The sequence below is a fragment of the Sylvia atricapilla genome, chromosome 1 (assembly GCF_009819655.1).
Source record: "Sylvia atricapilla isolate bSylAtr1 chromosome 1, bSylAtr1.pri, whole genome shotgun sequence".
NCBI classification, from domain to species: Eukaryota; Metazoa; Chordata; class Aves; order Passeriformes; family Sylviidae; genus Sylvia; species Sylvia atricapilla.
In genome coordinates, this window is record NC_089140.1 from 28397406 (window position 1) to 28406380 (window position 8975).

Genomic DNA, 8975 nt, shown 5'->3' on the forward strand with positions numbered 1-8975 from the left:
TTTCATAACAGCTATATTTGTCCTCTCTTTGAGCAGTAAATTCCAGGTATCACGGCAATCAGGTGGTAAATTTAGATAATCATGACGCTGTCTTGCTGCGAGATACAAAGTTTCAGGTTTCTATGATGTGATGTAGTTCAGCCTTCACCAAGAAAAGCCCCAAAGCCAGCGAGTCCAGCTTCTCACTCGGACCTTTCTGAGGGCTCATTTTGTAGCGAATAGTGTAAAGCCAACTAAAGAGACCCGCTTTTGCATAATTCTCCTGTGGCGGTTTTAACAATATCCAAGTTACTTCTTTTGTACTACTTTGTTTCAAAAATTATAAGTGTTTCGTTGCACTCTATTCTGGAGCACATTACTCTCTGCCACAACATTTTGATTGATCTCCTTTCTGATCTCGCTATCCATACTCACTTGTCAAGTCCAGCTGAGGAAGAGGGAAGCACCATGTTCCCACCACACCTGTCCTTTCCCATACAGCCTTCTCAGGGAAAATATCCACCACTAGCAGCTCATTTTTTGTGTTTTTGCTCCTTCTGTTTTCATACACCCATCCCAACATACCTGCAAGTACAAGAGAGTAATGTTATTCTAAATGTAAAGCCTATAATAATTTTATTCTGTTCTTGACCAAGTTTCTCAATTGCTGTTCCTGTAAGCCACTTTTGTGATAAAATAATTGGTAATTCTACCTCCCACCATGGGCAACTCTCACTAAAACAGATTGCTCAAAGCTACATCCAGCCTGGCCTTGGACACTGCCAGGGATGGGGCATTCACAGCTTCTCTAATGAGGCCATCATTTTCCTATTTATACCCATACTGAGACTGGAGCAGCTGCTGGCTTTCTGGGAAGGCCGTGGCTACACCTGTGACCCTGGGATGCAAGTGGCAAATTTAACCCCTGGACCAGCAGAGCCGATGAAACTGCTGTCTCCAGCTGACCCCTCCACCCCACTGGGTGGATATCTTGAGCTACACATCAACCAGCTCCCAAAGCACTGGGCTTTACCACACATTCTTCTAAAGAAAAATCAGTAATGGATTTTCTTACCTTTGAACAGTACACTAAAAATTGTTGGTGTGCCAGTCAGCCAAGGTAATTGAACCAACATCAAGTGAAGTTTCCAAAGCGACCTCTGAGCCATCACATATTTGGTGTTGACTATGAAATTCACATGGCTGGGTCTCACCTTGCACTTCCCTACATCACAACCTGCACCTTACAAAGTCTGGCACAGCACCACCTTCCAGCACATACCACCACCACTCCTGCCCATGTGCACAGGTTTGGCATCCTGCTTTACTGAGCTGCAGGAGGTGGACACTCTGCAAACAGCCAAGCTCTCTGTGGTCCCGCCTGGGCTGTAACTCCAAGAGAAGCTGTGCAATAAATACACCCTGGCAGGAGAAGCATTGTATTACTTGCTGTTCCTCCTCATGCCACACATCTCTCCCTTTTCTCCTCCCTCTCTCTGGCCCTGTTACACATGCTAGGGAGGAAAGGAATAGTAAAGCATTTTTGAAGCCCTCTTTATCCTCATCTTTGTTCATCCACTGTGCTGAGTGGTACTCAGAAAAACTTCATTAACCATTAAGAGGAAGATGCTGTAGATGTAGTTCTGTGTGTCGAATTGCAATTTTGTATCATCATCAGTCATAACTGTCTCACGTATTCACTGGAGAAGGCATAGTAATTACTATGTAATTTTACATGTTTGTTCAAAATTCTTGCAACTATGTTAAAACATTACTTCTGTTAATAGCGCTGCACTATTAAATATCTTTTCTTTTTATATAATACTTTTAGAAACTGAAAAATTAACTTCAAAATCACTTCCATTTTAAGTTGAAAAGATGAAACGGTTTTTTACCAAATTGAAAATATATTAAAAAAAAGGTGTTGACTTTATTTTATTATAAGAAATTATTTTAAAATCAACTTTTCTAATAATACTGCTTTAGAAATAAGATACTAGTTCTTTTTTTACAAACAGATGTGTTCAAGTATACTACAAAGCTTCACTATATATTGAAAATTATATATTATTTCCATTTCTTAATGGCAATATATAATTCATACTTTTATTTGAAAGAGGACAATGAGATATGTGTTTTCTGTTCAATTTGACACACTATGGAGCTACAAATAATTGCTGTAAGGTAAAAAATAAAAGTAAATCCAGACAGAGTAAAGAGAAGATTTGATAAATACTGTTTTCTTCCAGAAAACGTAAAAAGAGTTTAAGTACATTTTCAAATCAAGAAATAAACCATCATAATCCAGTACGACAAAATCGAAGCTCAATATTAAAAAAAAAAAAATAATAATTTACTTGATAACAAGACAGAGAAAACACTCAAAAACATTTTACTTTGGAAAAATAAACCTTTTAGACACCTTCATAAAATTATGCTTATACCGAGGACAATAATTTAGAAAAAGGATAGTCGTAATTGGTGCATAATATGCAGGTACATTTCAAAACTAAGTTAAAAAAAAACTTACTGGTTTTTGAAATTGTTTTGCTTTATCCATTCCTTCCAGGCATTTCCCCGGTAAACTTTGATGTCACTGATGGGCCTGACAGGCAACAAAAAGGATGCCCTCCATCCAAACAACTGTGGAGCAGCAACTTTTAAAGCATAGTCAATAGAAGACTCATTAAAATAACAACTACATATGTGACTGACTACAGCAAATTCATGAAAACCTAATGAGATTTCTGTCTGGGAAATTAACCCTTGACCACATTTTAACCCCTTGATGCTGATGCTTTAAGGTTAACAGTGCTTATTTTATCGTGATGCTAGTGTCATATAACAAAAAATAGTGTGTAACAGCAAAATTTAAAAGAAAAAAAACAAAACCCAGAGAAGCTAATAGGGCAGATAGTTGTCCAACACTCTGTCTTTTTGTAAAGCCTTTGTCTCAAATGCAGCATCAAGGACTAAACCTTAAATCAGGAAAAAGGAATGTACCAGTAGGAAGGAAAAAATGGTGATTATATTCATACGTGAAACTACGAGATGTGGAATTAAAGGTACATGCAAACAAGTATCTTCAATGAAAAAAGGAAAGAAAACAGAGTAATCCTAGTTTGACTATATGATTTACCAGCACATTGCATACATCATTGTCTTTTAGACCTAGTTTGTAATACTAGAGGCCTCCATAAGCAACTGCATTTCAGTGTCTGTTTACCTGATAATGCAATGCAGGGCATTTTTCAGAAAACATTTATGTACTAGAAAATCATGCTACACAGGAAAACTAAAATTAAAATATTTCACAAAGAGTGCATGAAACTAAAACTGCTAACAAATCTTTTATTGCAATGTGTGCCAACCATATCCTGGGCTCCAGGAAAAAGGCAACCAGGAGATCAAAGGAGATTCTTCCCCTCTACCAACTTCTTGAGAGACCTCACCTGGAATACTCCATCCAGCTCCGAGGCCCCCAAAATAAAAAAGATGTAACTTATTGGAGAGAGTCACTAACTTGATCATAGGATTTGAGAACCTGTCATATGAAAACAGACAGAGAGACTTGGGGTTGTTCCTCCTGAAAAAGAGAAGGCTCCAGGGAGAGAGACCTTGTAGCACCGTCCAGTATGTAAAGAAGCCTACGAGAGAGATGGAGAGGGAGTTTTTACAAGTGCATACAAGACAAAGTAGGAACAGTTTTAAACTGAAAGAGGGTTGCTTTAGATTAGATTTTTAGAAGAAATTGTTTACTATGTGTGTGATGGGGCACTAGAACAAGTTTTGCAGAGATGTGATGGATGCCCTATATCTGGAACTGTCCAAGACCAGGATGGAACTCTGAGTAACCTGGTCTCAGTGGAAGGTGTCCGTGTCTATGGCAGGGAGTTCAGAACCAGATCACCTTTAAGGCCTGGTCCAAGCCAAGCCATTCCATGATTCTATGAAAGATTAAAAGCAAGTTAAGTTTAATATTTTCAGCCTTCATCATAACCAAGACTTCAAAGTAAAAAAGCTTTAGAAAGGAGAAGAGCTGGCCACTCACTTAGAGCACTGGCCCAGTTGCAGGAGCAGAGTAACCTCAGTATTGTGCTGGATCTCTGAGTGGTCTTCTGAGTAATTCCTACACAGGCAGCCCCTGCTATCTTGTTGGGGGGTTTGTGTCTATAAAGACAGATATTGAGCATTGAGTTCTTAACCTGAGAAGTACTGTTGACAATAATAGTCTATTACTATTGATTGGTGGAGATACTGGCTGCATCTAGCTCCTTGGATTGTCCTAATCTAGTTCCTTCCGAACCTGTGAGGAGCAAAATGTTATTCGTATGTATTAATTTCAATGACAATTACAACACAACAGGTGTGAATCATCTAGAACTGTGCATCCATGATCAGGACGAATTCTCAGCCCTCTGTGCCAACACAACCAAAGCAGCAGACAGTCCTCTAGTGCAAAATACTAGAGAACAACTCAAATGACTTTTTGACTGAGTTGTACAAATCATCGTAATCCCATCACAACAATACTCATTTCCTTACCAACTGAGAAAATAAAAATAAAATTATACTAGTCCAGGACCTAATATAGCAATGTATGAGTCACTGGAAGAACAAACCAAATTAAAACATGTAAATGTAAATTGCAATAGGTTCTTACAGGGTCAGTGGAGTTTCCAGGTTTCTGTCCTTGCAATTAAATTAATGAAATGGCCAGCCATGATAAAGTGATAATGAAGTAGCCTAGAAGTCACTTGAATATCAGGCCAGTAAAAGAATTTGCACATAATCTCACAGATGGCTTTAATTTGCATGTCCTCCTGTATGGATACCAAGAGAGAATCGTGCAAACACTTCAGAATCCTTCACATATTTTATGTGAGATTTCTGCCCCTCTGTAGTTCATAGAGGTTGCAGAAAACCTCAAATCTCTTGATGCAGTTATAGTCTAAGGCAAACATGAAGCAAGGAACAGGAAGAGAAATGCTTAAAAATTGTGTTTACTGAGTTTGCTGGAAAATCTCTCATTTAGAAGTTGTTCAGTGCACATTAAATGGTTTTGGTCATCCTTTAAGCCCTCCTGAAACCCAGAAGACACAAAGATGACACAACGTGCCCTTTCAGAATTACAGACTCTCACTCAAGATCACTACTGGACATGCTCAGAGCTTGAGCACAGATATTAACATAGCAGCAAGGGGTCTGTAGGAAAAAGCAATGCCATTTATTAAATGAGTGGCTATAATGACCAAAAAAACCAAACAAGCTTGTGAAGTCAAAGAAGGGCTTTAAACCTATTTCCTTTTTTTAAGCAGTTGTATCAACTGGGTTAGTAAAAGATATGACCTCTCTCTACAATTGTTCATTTGTGAATTTTGATAGATACAGGAATAATCAAAACTGTTACTACTAGCAGCAGTGGCTATATTGATATTATATTGTATATATATGTACATCTGAAATCATCAATGTATATAACCATCAGGACCTAGCCACCCACTTCTACCTGTGTTCCCCCTTCAGCCCAGATGTCTGCATACAACACCTGAGTATTCCAAGGCAAACAACAGAAGAGTCAAAGAAAAGGGACAAAATCTAAAAACGGCTTTGTGCACATTAAATGACGAGATATTGAAAAGCAGATGTTGATTACTAATAGCAAGAAAAAAAATTAAAAGGGAGAGAATAGTATTTCTTAGGGGTTTTTAAGTAGCAAAGACCTAGTAAAGATGATAAAAAGACCTAAATAAACCAATACATTAGTTAAAAAGCACATTTTAAATGTTGTTTCAGAGGCAAACTCTGCTCCAGTCTCCAGTTAATTAGGAAGTGACTTTGCTATTAAGAGGCTGAGGCATGAGCCGTGCAATGTGTTGCCATTGGTGTTCAGGTTAAGAACTAGGTTTTTTGTGCCCATTTGCAGTAGGGCATTTTATTTTTTTATAGAGTAGATAATGTAGGAGAAACAGACTATCTTAACTTCTGTGAAGATAATGAGATCATATGCATTATGTTCTCACATTTGCCATATTTAATATGTTCTCTATTTTTAGTTGCTGAGAATGCTAGCCTTTGTAGCAGGGCTTTGTTGTACCTGTGAAGGTGCTGAATAAAGATGGTGGTCTCTGCCCTAGAGAGAAGAGGTGTTTGCTCACCAAAACAGAAATGAAAATGTGTTCTCTCTCTCACCCAAACCCAGCATCCTTGAGGGGTAGAGGTAACATAATAGACAGCAGTTATGTATCACGTCTATCTGTGCCTAGCAGATGCATTTTAAATTAGAAGTTTTAAAGCAGCATTTGAAAGAACACAACATATGAGGTTCTTGAGCTTTCCATGAGAACTTTTCCTATCCAAAGCAAAAAGTTAGAAGAAAATGTGGGGCACTGTAGGCTGTCATTACTGCTTTTATGGCTATTACAACTATTAGAGGGCTACCTAGAGCAACCAATCTCACACTCAGGTTAAACTGTATTGCAAGGAGACAAAGAGGGGGTGCATCTATGAAAGGTGGTTGAGGAGTGCATGGAAATTGGAGAGGACAGCAATACAGACAAGGAGCTAGTCCTTGGTAGCACTACAGGGCACATGCAGGCAGAGATGCCAAAATAGAAAATGAAGTTCAGATACAAAAAAACTGTAGTTAGAGAGTGACTGGGAAAAGCCAATGTTTGCAAGGTTTGAACTGAGGACTAAACAGCTATGTTGAGTCATGTGATAAGAAATTCTTCCCTGGGAGGAAATGCAAGGTAGGAAAAAAATAACAAAAAATGGAGATTAAAATTACACGTACAGATGTAATAGGATGTACAGAAACTACAGATCAGAGTCCCACCAGAAAAATTGTGCAAGTCTTCACAGGAACAATAAAAGCCACAAAGGAGATATCATTTGAACCCTTAGAATTTATAAAACACAGAACATTTAGAAGCAGGAAGTCTTCTTTTCATTTGGTGAATTTAATGTGCTTAAAATCTTGTATTTGCATGTCCCAAAATCTGTTCACAAGATCAGAAAAAATAATTATACCTGTTTTTCAAAAAAGGAAAATTAGGCTCTTGCAACTATACCAAGGACCAGTAATAGGGATAAATGTTGCATGCTGGGAGGATTTCAGTAATATTCCGGGACTTCATTTCTTCTTTGACCTAGCTATTTTGGGTCACTAAACTCAGCTCTGATGTTGGAGGCTTCTTCCACATAGAGTGCTCAAGGTTACCATTATTCACACTTTTGCAATTCATTAGTTTCCAGTATTTGAAAAAAGAGGGGACATGGGAAGAACACGCAATCTTTGAATGCTAGGATGTTCATTTTTGAAAATAATATATTTTAATAAGGCACTAAATTACTGGTTCTTATTTCATTTTGCCATAAAGGTATTTTTTTCTCTTTTGAAAACTAAATAATATTTTAAAGTGTCCCACATTCAGTCAATCAATCAATTAAACAAAAAAGGAACTGAAAGCAGGAGGTGGAATTCAAGCCCTGATATGTGGGCCAAATGGGGCAAATATGCTCTAATTCCAGCTGCAACTGCTGCTGTTACAGCTACAGGTTCACCCTAGGGGAGCAAGCAAGGTAAAAAACCAAGCAGGTTAGAGGAAGCTGCTGAGCTCTTGCTCTCTGAAATATATTCCTGTGAGTTCACACAATTTTAGTCTTTTCAAGACTGTAGAACCATAGATGATTTCTCTAGTCACTTTCCATTAATGAATATTAAAAAAAAAATCAGTTCTATAACTAGAATGAGACGTCTTCTGAGAACTATCTGCTGCCTTAATAAGAAAACAACACGTGTGCTGTGACAAAGAATAAGAAGGATTCTTGTAGCATAGTGACATTCTATGGTCATATCCTCCTATCTTTTCAACGCACTGCAGGCTGAAAAAAATAACTGTAAATCTGAAAAACGTTTTTTATATAAGAAACCCTCATAAACCATTCTGCTCCATCTATTTCCTTGTGCATATTTTTCTACCTATTAATTCTGATCAGAAAAAATGTAACATAGAGCAGAGATTCTGAGGACAAAGTCTGTACATCCTAGTTTGTCTCAAAAGAGGAGAAGGGGTAGAGATACTGAAAAAACTTCCACTGATCATATTTACTCTTTGCTGTACCTTTTTATTTGGTCTCTGTATTTCTTAAGTTGGCATAGTATTAAATCGGGTGGTACCTGCTCCACATACAAGTTTGGAAACATCACAGACCAAGGCTTAGAAGTAGCTGAAGGGTTTTATCTGAGGGTCGGTGTCTTCAGGAAAAAACATACTATTGTGGAAAAGATCCACAGAAGCAGCTGCTTTTAAAATATCATGCACAGGCACAGCAAGGGTTGCATAAAATCCACGGCTTTTGCAAAAGACTGTTAAAATAATGTAAAATAATAACAACAACAACAACAACAACCAGTTCAACAAATGCCAGTCAGTCTGAATGGAAATTTTCAATTGGGAAGAATTTCAGCAATGAAATGGCAGAACAGAGGCCAAAGGACTTGACATTTATTTGCTTATGTTTCAAAATCATATCTAGCTTGAGAAAGAGGGAAGGACAAGAAATTAACATCTCTAAGAAAAACAGCAATATAAAAGCTACAGTTTATGTTTGATAGCACATAGAGTATTTAATTACATTATACCATTAACGTAAGATTTAAAATAAAAAATTGTATTTGGCTTTTGAACATAACAGGCTTGACTGGCATTCCTTTTTCCAATTTTCGTTTGGGTTCATTTTTTAAAAATAATTTTACTTTAGGTTTTTACTTATTTTATTTATCATAATTCTAAGTGTTTAGTGCTATGCTTATTTTTCTTTTTTAAATTTAGAGGCCTGTACTACAGTTTGAACTGGATATTAATTAAATTCCTGATAAATCATGCTTTAACAGGAAATGTTGGAATCCCATTGCGAACAGGGCCAGACTACCTTTAAAAAGAAATAAAAAAATCTTTTAATTCTCTTAGAATCCAATGCAGATAAGAGCA